Here is a 17,063-nt window from a genome sequence, read left to right as displayed (position 1 = left end):
TGGCTCAGTGGTCAAGTGCCCCGGGAGTTCTATTCCCCAGTACCACACACACAAAAAAATATATATATATAAATTCTATTTTTCAGACGTTCTTCCAATGTAGCACTAAAATCTTGTTTATGAATGATACACAAAACTTATTATTATTTTATTTGCTGATAGGTTACATATACTTTAGTATGAAGAGCTGCTGAATCTAAATGACATATCATACCAGAGTACTATTTCTTCTCATGAAGAAAGTCTATTTTAGGTCAAGTGAAGGCCCTGTACCAGGTCTTTTCACTTGTGAACCAACACCCACAGAGAATCCAACATTTGTGTTTACATTGAGAGAAGGAATAGGTATTCCGGGGAGTCTCCACAGATGTTTGAATATTCCTGCCTGAAATTGACACAAGTCACTTCTACTCATAAGCAATTTCCAGTACTAATCATCTATCCCCACCCAAGCATGACATGGCAAGGAAATGGAGCACTATTCTGTGCTGAAAAAGCAAAGATCAAAAGTATTTGGTAAACCATACTAATAACTGTCAAATGATTTTAGCTCATCTTCAGGCTTTTTTGAGTTAAGAATTGTGACAACAAAGATTCTATAATTGGAATGCAGTAGTTCTGAGATTCGTACCCTGATTTTCTCATCTCAAAGGCTTCTGAGGGGCTGGGGATATGGCTCAAGTGGTAGTGCGCTTGCCTGGCATGCACAGGGTGCTGGGTTCGATCCTTTGCATCACATAAAAAAAATAAAGATGTTGTGTCCACCAAAAACTAAAAAATAAATATTAAAAAACTCACTCTCTCTCTCTCTATCTCTCTCCTTAAAAAAAGGCTTCTGACAGTTATGCTATAGTGTGTTTCTATACTTTTTTTCTCATTCTGAGCTTTACTATGAAAGTTGAATTAAAAGTGCAATGGAGATGGAAAGAAACATAGGACACACAGTGCAAAATTATATGAGTAAACTTATGGGAAGAATGAAAAGTCTATGTCTTTTAGTGATTGATCCCCTTTTTGAGATTTCCATTTGATTAAATATTAGGTTGTGAATATTTTTAAAGGTATTTGGTATTTTTATATATAACATAATCTATTTCTCTGTGTTTCTATAGAAGAAAAGTCCTTTTTTCCCCTCAAAACTCACATCCCTGTGCCCCTCAGTATTCCATGATGATATTGCTTATTGCTATAAAACAAATGGCTCCTTGCAGTGTTACTTTCAGATGAGATCACATCAGATCTCATAAGCTGAGACAAGTAGAGGTTGTGAGCAAATGAGATCTCCAAGGAAAATCTAGAAGCTGTAAGAAAATACTTTTCAGGAACTCAATAAATAACACTTGGAGGTGATTAAAAACAACAACAAAAGAATGTCTTGCCCTTAGGACACTTTTAAAATTCAGCATCATTGTAATAATTTTAAATTAAATTTAACCAAAACTCAGGGATTGTAATGATTTTTTGTGTTCATTCTCATTTGTGCAAGTTACAAGAGCTATAGGAACTATCTACATTTAAAAATAATGGCAGAATAGCATTATTTTGGCTCATACTAATTTCCTTAAAACATTCTATGAGCTATTTTTCTCTTCTTTGTGTTTTCTGATAAAGAATTTCTCTCTCTTTGCTTTCATAGTACACAAGTTAATTAAGATTATATTATATATAGGTATTTAATCAAAAGTACAAATTGATTAAACTATACAAATGCATCAATTAATGGAATGGAATGTGAGGAAAATCTTTAAGTCACAACTTACTGTCCAATGTGAGAAGACCATTATAAAATTGCAATTGTCCAACAATGCAGTTTTCCATACATAGTAGTGAGCTCTGAACTCAAAATGCAAGTATCCCCACAGAATTCTTTGAGAAGGGAACACAATTGGGTGCTCACCAGATGACATATAAATTTTGTTTCCAACTGGGGATTCTACGTTTCAATGAAAAAAAAAGAAAAATAAAGCAATGCAATTCCTCAGCAACACTCTTGAGCACTTCTTAGCACTTCCAGAAGCAGAGCATTCTGTTTATCTTGGAATAGTCCTAATCAATATCAGTAAATTTTATGAGCAAAAGGTGGAGCTCAAAGGCATTGTTAGTTTATGTTAACTGCAACAATGCATGGGAAAACACAGATGCTAGAAATGTGGCTTTGAATGCTAACTCCCCACAGCAGAAGACAATAAATTGACCAGATTAAAGTGTACAGGGATTGGAGAAGACAATGTTGCATTAAATGAGAAAAGGTAGGAAGTAGAGGGGAAAAAAAAAACAGATTTCTGAAATTGGGGAAATGGACATCCTACTGTCAGATGGTCCTCTATTATCAGGCAAAGGCTTTCTGAAGAATAATGAATAAAGGATTAAAAGTTCACTTTCAAAGACTGAGCTCATACCAGTTCCCTAGTGGGGAGAAAGGGACTTTGCAGCAATGATGACAACTTTGAACATCTCAGGCACTTAGCTAGCACCCTACTGGGCTTAAAAGACCAAATCAAGTCCATTAAATACTTAACTTTTAAGAGCTGCCTAAGTTTTAGTCTCTGAATGTGTAGATTTTAGTGGTGGCTTGACAAAGTTCAATAAATAGTTCCTAAGGGTACTCAGATATACAAAGTACATAAATGTATTGTTAATATTCACAATTTAAAGTACATAAGTACCTCTTAAATAAATGCATTTGCACTCTGGCATTTTAAAAACAGCTTGCTTAGAAAAAAAATACCCTTATGTTATTAGAAGTCAAGAAGGAGATTCATGAAGGCTATAAATCTAGGGAGAAAATATTTTAGTAAAGGACAAAAGGATACCCCAGCAGATTATTAATAAATTACATAGTGCCTTTTATTTCAAAGATAAAAGACTCAGCACAAAGGACAGAATATGTATAGAGAGAGATCAATTTACTACTTATTTTAATCTACCCACTTTCTTTTGACAAATTTATCAGTGTCAGCAACAGTATACTAGGTTAACAGAGCAAGCAGGAACAATGCTTTCCTGGTACATAGTCTGGACTGTATATATGTAAATTGATAAATTTAATTTGAAATTGATAAAAACTCCTCTAGTAAATCTCTTTATCTCCCCCTCCCTCTTTTTCTCCTCTCCAGCTCACATTTCTCTCCTCTTTAAATGATGGGATCACTAATAACATGGTGGAAGAAATACAAAATTCGTTGGGCTCTGATATAAAAAAGACTCTCATGGGTGCTGGGGGTCTTAGTGTCATGCATTTGTTTCAGTTGTATACCAGGACATGGGACTTAAAAACTGCAGGAAGAGAATATAGAACCTCCCTAAGTTAGGTTACCATATTCCACCTTTCCCATCTCTATCGGATATGCAACAGGGCTATCTACCTCTGGATTCCTCATTATTAAACTCCATGACAACCTGGTTCAGAAGATAATCTATCAATGCAACATAAGCCCTAGACCCAAGTAAGATATCAAGCTTTAAAAGGTCTCCCTTTTAAAAGTGAAAGCCTCGCCAAATGCACAACTCCTTATTTGTAACATTATCTAATAGTTAAGCAAAGTCATGATTGAAAAATTTCCAGTTTCTCTTTATATGTCATTGTATTTATCTTTTTCATGACAACTACCCCTTAATCTTTTATTCATTATTTTCTGTGCATTCATGAACATTCAACATCCATTAAAATGCATGGGAATCTCAATGCCTTCGAAAGAACAAAAGATTATCAAATCTCTTATCATATATATTGGCACAGAGGCATCAGTCATTCAGTATTTTTGGTCTCTGAGATGTCTTCAATCATTATATACTAAGTGGAGGGTAATTCAGTCAGAGTAAATATTAAAACTTAAAATAACACTTAAGAGTAATAGAAAAGTAATTGAAATGATCAATGTTGTATGTGCCTTTTTTATAAAATGAGATATATAGCTTGGCATGGTGGCTTCCAGATATAATCCCAGAGACTTGGTAGGCTGAGGCAGGAGAATCTCAAGTTCAAGGCTAACTTTGGCAATTTAGTGAGACCCTGTCACCAAATAAAAAAATAAAAGGGTTTTTGGATGTATTTCAGTGGTAAACTGCCTCTGGGTTCAATCCTCAGTACCAAAGCAAACAAAACAAAACAAAACAAAAAGCCAGGCATGGTGTCATGTGCCTGTACTGCCAGCTACTTGGGAGGCTAATCTCTTGAGCCAGGAGTTTGAGGCCAGCCTATGTGACATAGAACAATCCTGTCTTAATGTCTCAAAAGAAAAATAAAAGTGAGTGAGAGAGAGAAAGAGAGATCTTTTTCTCATATCACGATCTGAGTTCACACACTTAAGAACAAGGTAGGACCTGGTGATTAAAAATTGCATTCACAATTCAATTGGAACATATTCTGTCAGGGAATCTATTCTCCTGCTTCTATTCAGTGGGGGTAGCTAAAGCAGCATATGAATTAAAACACGGTGACTACATCACACAGACATGCACATTGTCATTTGTTGCTTCTCAGAAGAGAAAGTGAGTAAAAACAATTCATCCACAGTCATTTATCTGGCAAGCATTTAACAATTGTTTAGTTCAGAATTCTATACTCTAGTTCAGCGAAGCTTGAAATCACAGTATTATTTCTCATTTTGCTCATATGTTATCTGTATGCTTGAATGTACTGCTAAATAGATTTGAATGTGAACTATCAGTACTAAGTAGAAAGTTTCTTTTGCATGATTAGAGCATCTTTCATGTAAATATTCTGGGCTGTGCTACAGCATTATAAGTTCATGTTAGAGAATTGTACCATAAGGCTTTCCTTAGGGTTTCTGAGAATTAAAGGGCTCTGTACTAACAACCTAGATAACACCACATGGCAATACATTTTCATTTATAATATGTTATATTACTTAATTGAAATTTTAGATTTTTAACAATTTGGAAGTAACAGTTCTACAGACAAGGCCTCATTTCAAAGAGATCTCATGTGAGTTAAATATAAATTATGTTTACCAACAAGCATTGAGTTTTTGCTCCTGCTTGCTCTGTGATAACACCGCCAGCAGTTTAGTCACTCAAAAACCATAGCAGCTCAGAGGCAAACAATTCTAATTTGGAAAATTGCCCTCCTTTTTCTCCTGAGCTAAGTATCATTCAATATACTGCTTGACCAGTGATATACCAATGAAATAAACGCCAAGATAAGGCCATTAAATAAGGTAGATTGAACTGAGTGGGAAATAGTCAATTACTATTTTATATAATCACAGAATTATATAGCTAGAATGTATCTTAAAGCTGATTTAATTCTGCTGTTTAAATTTATTTTTAAAAACAGTAAATAAGGCTCTAGTATGGAGTACATTTAGAAAGGACCAAATGATGGTGAGTACATGGCAACACAGGCACAAAAATGTTGAATGCAGGCCGGTGTGGTTTCTAATGATCAGTGGCAATCACCCACACTAGTGGATGGGGGATGAGGTAGAGAGAGAGGGGGGAGCAGAGGAACCTGAATATTCTGTCTATAAAATGAAGTGATATGTTAGAATTCTTACAAAAGAGGCTGGGTTTTATGGTAGCTCTTGTTTCACAAGAAATGTGGAGTGTTAAGTGATTTTAATTTGGTATCCCAGCAGCACCAGCACAAACACAAACATGGCAGATAATGATATTCCTGGGGCTCCTTTCAGTCATTCTGATCACTTCCATCTTAATTTCCCAGTTCTGTTTGTACTCTAGTTTTTGTGTTGCATTTACTTTAAATTACAACATTACAAAAATCAAGAATTTTTTAAAATTTAAAAGTAGATTTTCAGCTTCTTCTTGCTCCCTCTTGGTTTTCATGTCTTAAGACCAAGAAAGAGTTAAAACTTTGTCATCACATTTGAGCTTTGACTTTGTTGCAATTGATATGCTTATTGCATTTCTGTTACCTCTAGGTTTTGAGTTTATACTAGGGACAAAAAACAAGTAACACCATAATGAATATCCTGTTTATAATGTCGTTACATTCATGTTCTCAATGATTGTTTTTCAAACACTATATATAACATATATTTAACTATTTGGGTCTTTTCTAGAGCATTAAACATTATATATTGCAAAAAGTTTGCAATATTCCTCCCTGTACAAGGCTTTTAATTAGTAACTTCTTAGTATACCACTGTGACTCTAGTCTCAGCAATGTGATTTGCTTTGACTAATAGAATGCAAAGATACTTATCATTAACAGAGGCATGATAAATCCCTTGGTCATTTCTGTTTTGTTTTTCTTGAATCTCTGCCAATGCTGCAAGAAACTGTCTTCTGCAGCATGGAAAATGTGAATCACAGCTGAGTTGCACTATTTTTCCAACTGAGACCATCCATGATGAGCCAAGAGCCAAATAACCACTGAACAAGTACATGAGTCCAGCTCACTCCAGGGATGTAAAATTGTCCAGCTGAGCCCAACTAAAATAGCTGACCTGCAAGTTTGTTAGCTATAAAAAACTTATTGTTTCAGTGCACTGGTTTGGGGGTGGTTTGTTAAGCACTATTATAGCAATAAATGACTATTATAAAAAATTTTAACTGAAAGTGAAATACTTCCTTAATAAAGCTGAGAACATGTGACAGGCTTTAAAACCAGGTAGCAACAATAGACCAAGGAAGAGATGGCAAGAAAAGGTTTATAGGGGCAGGAAAAAAATAGTAATTCATACTTTGTAGTGACAAAGACTTTGATAAATTGCTACCTTTGGTAAAATTAATGACAAAATGTCTTTAATATGCTTAATGAAATTTTGGATTTGAGAAAATAGATTTTCAGGCATAATATTGACAACATTTACTAGGTTGCTCTTTTCTGTGTATGAATACGAGCTAAATGAGAGAAGCTGAAAAGAAAAAAGAGAGACAGCAACCAAGAAAAAGAGAAAGTAAGTAAGCTAGCAAGAGCAAGCCAGTTTGCAAGCCAAGCCAGAGGAAATGTAAAGAGGCCAGACCTTGCTAGCTTGAAAAATAAAGCTATCTATCATCCTGTATGTCAAGCACATACAGATACTCAAAGTAAAACATGTTCTCAGGATAAAGAAAGATCAAAGCAAGGGAAGGACTGTGAAACTCTGAAAGCTTCTGTTGATGTAGTGAGTTACCTTAATAAATTTCTACATGTTGAATTAGGCTTCAACCTGATGTACAGGTTTTCTTTTTTCTTTTTATATTGTTGTAATAGATTTGTGATATTTTGTGAAAGATATTTGCATCAATTTTCATGAAAGATACTAGAGTTTAGTTTATTTTCTTGCAGCTTATCTTATTTTGATATTAATGACTTAGAATTTTCTCTACTTTTATCAACCTAATATAGAGTGTAGAGAATTTCTATAATTTATTCTTTAAATATTTTGTAGAATTCAGCAGTGTACCCATCTTGGACTGGAGCTTTCTATTTTGGAAGATCATTAACCATCAATACAATTTCTTAAATATTTTATTCATTCTTACACAGGATGTCCATTTCTTTTTGTGGAAGTTTTGGTTGACTGTACTTTCTAAGGATTATCAGATTTGTAGGCATAAACTCTTTAAGGCATTGTTATTATTTTAATGTCGACTTATAATATTCATACAGATGGTTCTCAACGTATCAGAGTTCAACATGTGATTTTTTTAAACTTTATATTAGTACAAAGGTGATAGGAATTCAATAGAAATAATGCTTTGAATTTTGAGTGCTGATATTTTCCTGAACCACTAATATGTGGTACAACATTAGATTGATTTTAAATATTTCTTTTACAATCTATACACTTAATACTACAAATTACCCTCTAACCATTGGTTTTGCTGCATATCACAAATTTTGGTAAATTATATTTACATTTGTATTAGTTCAAGATATTTTTAAATTTCTCTTGAGATTTCTTATTTGACCTATGTGTTATTTAAAAATATATTTTTAAATCTCAAAGTATGGGGGATGTCCCAATTATTTTCTGTTATTAACTTATATTTTAACTTAATTGTGGTCTGAGGGCACACAATGTTTGATTTTGTATCATTTCAAGTAGTTAAGTTGTGATTTATGATATATGTTTTATCTTGGTGAAAGTTGCACGTGAGCTTGTGTTTTGCTGTTGGATGAAGTAGTCCAAAAATGTCAGTTATACCCTGTTCACTTACTATGATAAGCTCTACTGAGTAAGAACTTAGTTTATGCAGACTAGGTCTGTCCACTTCTGATAGATGACTGTTATGTTCTCCAGTGATGGGAGTCGATCCAACTGTTTCTCCCTCAGTTAGATTTCGTCACAAGTAGTTTGATGTGTTGTTAAGTGCTTACACATTATGTCTTGGTCCCTTTGTTTTTATGTAGTGCCTTCTTCATCCCAGATAACTTTCTTTACTCTAAAGTGTACTCTACCTCAGATTAATGCAGTTCCCCTGCTTTGTTTGGATTAATGTTAGCATGGTATGCCTTTTTCCATCCCATCATGTTTAAATTTTAGGTGTCTTTATATTTAAAATGGGTTTCTTGTGGACAACGTATACTTGGGTTATGTGTTTTAATCCATTTTGACAATGTCTGTCATTAAATTGGTATATTTAGACCATTGACATTTAAGGTGGCTATTAATATATTTCAATTAATATCTACCATATTTATTATTTTTTCTATTAATTGAGTTTATTTATGCTCCAATTTTTGTCTTCTTCTATATCCTCCTACCTTTGAGATATTAATTGTGCATTTTGTAGATTCTGCTTTCTCTTTGTTTTCAGCATATCAATTATAGTTCCATTTTAGTGATTGCCTTAGTGTTTGTAATATACATTTAAAACTAATTAAACTTGACTTTCACATAATGCCACACCTCTTCATAGGTAGTGCAAATAACTTGTAACAACAGAAAATTATTAATTCCTTCCTCCTAACATTTATATTATTACTTTATTTTCCTGATGCTTATAATTTCTTCAGGATAATATGCACTCAAAACTGATCAATACGCATATCAATAAGCTATCATTTATATTTAGACTCTTTCCAGAATTATCAGTTAATATAGATTCTCCAGATTACCCCCAAAACCATCTTTAACAGAGTTTTTGAAAAGTCAAATACTATTCTGATTTTTGCTGTCATATTTTCTAAGTGCATAAATTCTTTTAAAATCCTCAGATTTCTGTCCTTTATGGTTCATTTCAAATACAAATGACAAGAGTGTCCACACTTGACCTAAAAAAAAGTGTTGGATATATAAACAGTGTGTGTGTGTTGTGTGATTACCCCCAGGGAAAGAATCACATAATTAATGACCTGGCAAAGTGCTTTCAAAGCAAGCAACAAGGGTAGTCATTCTTCACAAGTTTCCATACAGAAAGATGTTAACATAAAAATAAATTTGAAAACTATCTTATAGACAAGAAAGCAATTATTTTGTAATTATTTATGTGAACTACAGCACTGTGAATTTTCTGTAATGCTAAAGGAGCAATTTATTTTGTTTTAAATGTATTTGATCACCTTCCAGGGAATAAAAACCAATTCTATGTATATAACCAAGGAAGATATTTTGTTTCTGAGAAAATCTCAAAATCCTGGAGGACAAGCTTGTGCTGAATTTTGAACATGATGGATGCCTGTAAAGGATTTCTCCAGAGATGTTGAGATAAATAAAATGAACCATGGGGAATTATCCAACTCTCAAGAGTAACACCATATTCCCCTATCTGTGTGTCTAGAGGTGAACCCTCCACAGTCTCATTATCCTCATAAAACATAGAACAAGGGGTATAAAACAAAAAGTGCAACCTATCTGGAAAATCATTTCATAGGAAAAATGGAATTTTTATTTCCTTTCCAAAGTATACCTAAGTCTGAATCCTTCTAATGGATATGGGCTAAGGGCAGGGCAAAAACTACTTCTCTGATTTAAAAATGCTGATACCAAGTAGACTTATACCAGAAGGAAATAGTAGAACCTAAGGGAATTCTTTTCACTCTTTTTTTTTTGTGGGGATATATTCTATGAATTCCTACCTACACGGAGACACAGTGATAATGCAGGTTGAGGTGCAGGAAAAATGGCCCTCCCAGAAAAAAAAATCTGTTTGCTCAACTCTCCAAACTGTTTGTTTTAATAAAAATGATCATATGCATTGCCTTATTGTGAATGGTCTTTCCATTAGTGTTTTTGATAATATTAGGATCTGTGTGGTCAAAAAGAAATATTTAACAGAGGAGCAGAAATAATTTATACATTCCTTAATCCCAAGGGATTTGTCTTCCTCTCCCTTTTATTTCTCTTAATGAATAGCAATTAGGCATTCACTAGGAGCCAGATGTAATTTGAGGTTTCAGGGATATAACAAAATACAATTTAGACAAATTTTAGTTCTCATAACAGTTCTGAAGTTGATTATAATGAAAACCTAATAAAAATATATTTTAAGTAGTCATAGGTATCATGAGTCCTATAATGAGAGTGGGTACATTACAGATGGTTAAACATTTTTAATTGAAATAATATTGGGAATCTGTTTCTATTTCCCATTATGTTTTTATTTTAAGACTATTTCTTGGGCTGGGGCTGGGGCTGGGGCTCAGTGGTAGTGCACTTGCCTGGCATGTGTGAGGCACTGGGTTCCATTCTCAGCACCACATATAAATAAATAAATAAAGGTCTATCAACAACTTAAAAAATCTTTAAAAAACAAGACTATTTCTTCATTAATGCAAGTTTTTATGTCTGTGTTCTACTGCTCTTTAAACTAGAATACTTAACGTTCAATTAAGTTACATTCTATGATCAAGGCAATGGAATGAAATAAAAGATATTAGCACCTTTAGTTATAAATGAAGTCTTCATTAGAGGAAATCCATAATTTTTTTCATTCACCTTACTTGCTATGTATTTATATTAAAAGTTAGTCATTAATCATGGCTTATGTATAGTGCTGGATAAAGTTCAGGTCTAAATTTGCTCTTCATTTTATTTCTACTGATATATGCATCAGTTACAGGACATAAACTTTGGAACTTTTTCTGATTCTTCCTAGATGGAAGCTTCTTGTTCCTTTACCTTATACTCTACTCTTAAACCTGGATGGTTTTGAAGTCTGTGTCATCTTTGCCAGCAAAGGATGTGTAAGGTCATAAAAAGATAGTCTTAAAATGATATTTTTAAAAATCAGTATTTGCAGACAACTCACCTTGTTAATCTTGTATATTTTATATTTTATTTATTAAATAAATATTTACATAACCTTTTCAAGGTTCCAGCTATTTTCCTACACATTTTTATAAAACTGGATTGATTGAACAAAATATGGCAATAGTATTTGTTGTGGTTTGGAGTTGGAATGTCCCACAAAGGCTCATACTCTAAAGACTTTGTCCCCAATCCAGTAATGATCAGAGATGGGGTTTGGGATAGTGAATGCATTCTGAGTCATTCATCCATTAATGGATTCATGGTGGGATGGATTAGGAGGAAACTACATGAGGTGGAGCCTAGTTGGAAGAGGTGACTTACTGGGATCATGCCTTTGAAAGGTATGTCTTTCCTCAGTGCAAGTTTACTGTGCCTCTCTCTCTCTCTGCTTCTCTCTCTCTCTCCCTCTCCCCTTCCCTCTTTCATTTCCCTCTGTTACCTGACTGCCAAGAGGTAAATAGGTCTGCTTCACCATGCCCTCTCCACCATGGTACTTGGCTACCTCATTCCAAGCCCATAGCAGTGCAACCAACTGATCATGAACTGAAAGTTTTGAAATCGCTAGTCAAAATCTTTCTTCAAGTTTATTTTTCTCAGTTATTTAGTCACCGTGACAGAAGGATAACAATATTGAATTGATACTCAATACATATAAATAGAAAATTTATGAAACAGAAGTATAATTTTCATAAAATAATTCTAGGAACTATTATTCATGATTAGCATTATCATTAGCTTTCTTGGAGACACTATGTTTTTGAAAATAAATTCAACTTGCTAAAAAGATGGAAAATTTTGTAACATATAATTACTTAGTGTTTTTATTTATTGTGAGGTAAAAATGGAACAATGTTTAGAAGAAATAATTTATTTTGGAGAGAATAATGGTGCATTTTTTGTTTTTTAAGTTCTTTAGTTTGAGGTAACAATATAAGTTCCAAGAAAAGATGTGTTCCTGTCCTTTAAAGAACTAGGAGAACCAAGGTGTCAAAAATTGCCAACATCAGCATAGCTAACTATTGCTAACTTTTTTTTTTTAAAGAGAGAGTGAGAGAGGAGAGAGAGTGAGAGAGAGAGAGAGAGAGAATTTTTAATATTTATTTTTTTTTAGTTCTCGGCGGACACAACATCTTTGTTGGTATGTGTTGCTGAGGATCGAACCCGGGCCGCACGCATGCCAGGCGAGCGCGCTACCGCTTGAGCCACATCCCCAGCCCCACTATTGCTAACTTTTTAAATCAGTAAAAAATCAGTTATGAATAAGCTATGACTGACTGAACAGGATTGGCTGACAGATGACAGATCAGTATATAGCTACAAGTGGCAACATCATGGTTAATGTCAACAAAAGGTGAGAAAAATTCCAAGTAAAAATTGTTACTGTTTAATGAAGGTTAAAATGTCCATTTATAAAACTTAGGGTTTCTGCTCTGAATAGATTCATCAAGATAATTAATGTGTATTCACATTTCACAGTGTTGTTAGGGTTGCATTTTGCATAGAAGAAAAATTGGAAAATATATTTATTTTTACAATCAAGAAAACAAACAGTTAAAATAATAGACAGTAAATAAGAAACACAATTTTATTTGCTAATGATTTAAACATGATCCTTTGTTTGTGAGATGTTCTATTTCATCAGAGAGCTTTACCTTAGTGTAGGAATTCTTACTATTTTTTTTTCCTTTCATGAAAGATATTTCAACTCTCTGTGGAAATTTTTGGTTTTAAAGAAATCTATTTCATCCATAGTGTAATGTCAGAAAATTAGATCTGAACATGCTGGTGATATTTGGACCTGTTATTACTCTAAGTTGTACTGTTTTAAGCTTGTCTATATCCTATAAGTAATACAAAGAAGTTGCTATAATGCACAGCATAATATATTATTGAATATTTTTTAGCCCATATGTTGTAGAGGTGCTACTGGGAGATCTTCTTCTTAGAGAATAGCTAAAAATGTCACAAAATTACTAGAAATACCCCAAGCCTACTATCACACCTGAAGTGAGCCACAGTTGGAATATGAGTCTGATCCAAGCCGGTATCATTGGATTTTCTGTTTTATGCATTTGGGTTTTGGTAATAAAAAAATTAATTAGGAGAGATCTGGAGAAGAGAGAAAAGGGACTAGAAGCTGGGAAGATGCAGCAAGGGTTCAAGTTAGGGGCATCCAAATTGGCCAAACTATATTGTTATATTATGTGCACATGTTAATATGTACAACAAATCTCACCCTTATGTACAAAAATAATGCACCAATAAAAAATGTGGAAAAAATGAATCTGTTAACATTGGGAATCTAAGCTTGGTGACTCATATTGGCTTTGAGAGTAGAAGGTGACATGAACAATCATGAACAGGTACAATGGAGACATATGCTTGCTGAAGAACGAACCTAAGGCAGCCCACAGGGAAATGAAGCATAGCTTCAAGGAAATAAAAACCCAAGAGATGAAGAACACCAGAGACACCAGAGCAGATGAAGTGGGAAACTTTAATCCTTGATGCTCCTCTTACTTATGTCATTGTTTTTTAGCACAATGTCAGGCCTATAAATGCTTTGAGATACTTCTGTGTCTTCTTACTACCTTCTCCCGAACTCTTGCCAGCCACTTCTGTTTGAAATCAAACTATTCTTATTCAGACACATATTACTGTATTATCCTCTGAAGATAATTAGGGTGCTGCATATGGGGGTGTGAGAAGAGAAGAAATGTGATGTGAGATTGGACTGCATTAATGTGAAAGTTCTATTTTAAATCTAAGATTCGTGTTCTTCTCAGGGACATGATTCTAATTCCAAATAATTATTACCTGTTATGTTACAAAGAAAAATTTCCCACCCCTTTGTTATATAATCTAAAAGTTGGAACAAAACCAATTTTCTGTTTTGGTAAAGGCTTTTAAATTCTTACTATTGGTGCCAGTGTCTTAGTCCATTTGGGCTATTGTAACCAAAATACCATAAAATGGGAGACTGAGAACATGAGATTTTATTTTCCATAGTTCTGGAAGCTAGAATATCAAAGATCAAGATACTAGCAGATTCAGCATCTGAGGCAGACCACTTTTATGGTTCACACACAATGCTTATGACTCAACCTTGAGGGATAGGAGTGAGGAATTATCTGGGGCCTCATTTTATGAACATTAATTCCATTCATGAGGACTCCACACAATTGATCTAATCACCTTTCAAAGGCCCTGCTTTCTCATAACAGCACCTTGTGCGGTAGAGTTTCAACATCTGGACTTTTAGAAAATAGCCCATATAGGATTACTATGAAGAAAGTTCAGTGAATCCTGGGCAACTCTCTAGCTTAGATCAAATTTGGGGAGATGATCCTTTATCAGTAGCTCCAGGTTTTGAATGATACAGGAATCAGTGCTTGGATCTCATCTGGAGGCCTTTATTAGCCAAAGTTGGGATAGAATTACCTGTGGTTGAAGAGCAAGAAGAACGTAGCACAAGGAAGTTCTATTTATGACACAAACATGCAATCTTTCTATGGGCAGAGAGGATTTCTCAAAAAGTAACCAGACTTTATAAACATTTTGGGGAAAACTCTGGCTAACGATTTGTCTACCAGAGTTGGGAGACCAAAGCAAAGACAGCCTGTAGGAGATTTCGAGGTTGTCAGTGGCCTTGTGTGAGGTAGGTGGATCCTCCACAGGGTACAGGGGAATGGAAAGTTCTGATGGAGGAAGCAGAACGTGTTTGCTGACAATGCCACTGACACACCTAAAGGACACCACACGTGTCCAGTAAGACATTTCTATTCCTTTATGTTTTATAATCTCCATTGTGGACGAGCCAGAGACAATACAGTCAGCAGAAAAGAAGGAGGAGAAGAGTCAGCCAAGTAAATAGAGGATCTGAGCATGTGCCCGGTCCCCAATGTTAGGTTTCTTAGCCCAAATTAAGCCCAAAATAATCTAACTTATAATTTAATGTGAAATCAAAGCTTCGGATGATATCACATTTGTCCACCCCTCCCCCACAAGAAGATTTTCATTGAATTGACAGTAGCTAAGAAGTTATTTCTGGTTCTGTCAGACTCTATATCTCAGGGGCAAGGAAGAAAATCTCAAAATAGCCTGCTTGGAAACCAGCAGTGTACAAAAATAGAGCTATTTTACCCTAGAAAATTGAAATGGTTCAATAAAGTAATCACAGACTTCCAAAGACCTGTTTTCCAGCACTGATATCCAGGAAGATGTCCTTGTAGAAAATACAGATATCAAAGGAGGAAGGGCTCCTTTGTCAAGTTTCTGGGTGCTTTCCTTTTGATACTGGGGATAGAACCCGAGTCCTCATGCATGCAAAGCAAGCCCTCCACCACTGAGCTGCTTCCCCAGTCTTCAACGGTCCGTTTTAATGTTGTACTGTAATAACAGGCAGATTCAGATGAACACTTCACCCTTATGCTATTCTTGTCCCTAAAATGTACTTATGTTCTTCTGTGTATTCCTGGAACTTGGCACTATTTTTTTAGGAATAACATGTAGTAGGAAGATCCATTCTTTTCTGTTTGGCTAACATACAGTGCAACAGTATGGGGTAGTAAGAAGGAGTAATTGGTTTAAATGATGTTGACTCTAGTATCTTGGGGCAAAATGGAAAAGCAAACATAGCTGTTCCTTTCAGGGCAACATTATCTCTATAATCTTTGGATAGAGAAATTAGTGATGTAACAGATGCCCTCTTCAAATTCCCTGTAGTCTCATTAACCCATAGCTTTACCTACTTGCATAGCAAAATAGAAGATACCTAAGTCCACCAATTCTATTTCTCAATTAAAGTCTGCATTAATTTCCAGAATTTCCTTTCAGAATGAGGTTAACCAGGATGGCAAGGATCACACCTGTGAGATTAAATCCACTTATATTCATCATTATTCATTGTCACTGCTAATATTTATTACTATTTGCATGCAAAATCTAACATCTTAAACCTCCTGGAAAAACAAAGAAAATCATTAAAGAGAAAGCTGTGGTGAATATATGTATTTTCCTCTTCAGAGGAGATTTGATTTGCAAATAGGCAACCTTTTTAGGAATAAAATAAATGGGGTTGTCCAGTCTTGTGTATGAAATTCTTTGTTTCTAATTTTAAATTCAAGGCCATTTATCACTCAAGATATCAACATTTATATGCTATCTCATGAAACTCAATGTTTGAAGAGTGCTTGAAGTTTTAAAGAAAATGATAGTAATAAGTATTCTTTTCAATTACAGTTCTTTGAAATACCTTTTTACTTAGCTTTCAAATTCAAATTTCGAACAATACCCTATGAATATAATTATTAGAAAAAAATTGCTGTGTTTTTATTTGTTTCCAAATGAATAGAATCAGAATGTAGTATATTGTTGATATTAAGACAATTGAATGTCATATTCTGGAAATGCTTACCTCATTATAAATTGTGTGACTTTTGTTTCCCAAGATGATTAATGGTCTTTGGACAACTTGTCAAACTTATTAATGCATTTTTCATGAATCTTTCCTTCCATGTTTTGTTTTATGTCCTTGAAGGTAAATTGAGTTTTTGACCGAGAATACACATGTAACCAATTTTACCCTTGTTGATAGACTGACAAACCAATTTAGTTTATGCCGACATACACATGTACATGAACATACACACAACAAATGAAAAACAGAAAACCTAAAATATAAGAATTCTCTCTTATTTATAGCTGGTACTAAGAGTTTGAAGCCTTTATCTCTGTTCTTTATGATTATGCCTTAGATAAAATGTCCATGGAACATTAATGTTGATGTTAATTCTATTATATAGTAAAATTAATTAGTAATTGTCCATATCAAGTTTGCTTCAAAACAACCAGTAATCTGAAATAGAAAATTCCACAGAAGTCTGAACGTGACATATA

This window comes from Spermophilus citellus, assembly GCF_964194105.1.
Source record: "Spermophilus citellus genome assembly, chromosome: 11".
Lineage (NCBI taxonomy): Eukaryota > Metazoa > Chordata > Mammalia > Rodentia > Sciuridae > Spermophilus > Spermophilus citellus.
The sequence above is the reverse complement of the archived record's forward strand: the minus strand, read 5'-3'. Positions refer to the sequence as shown.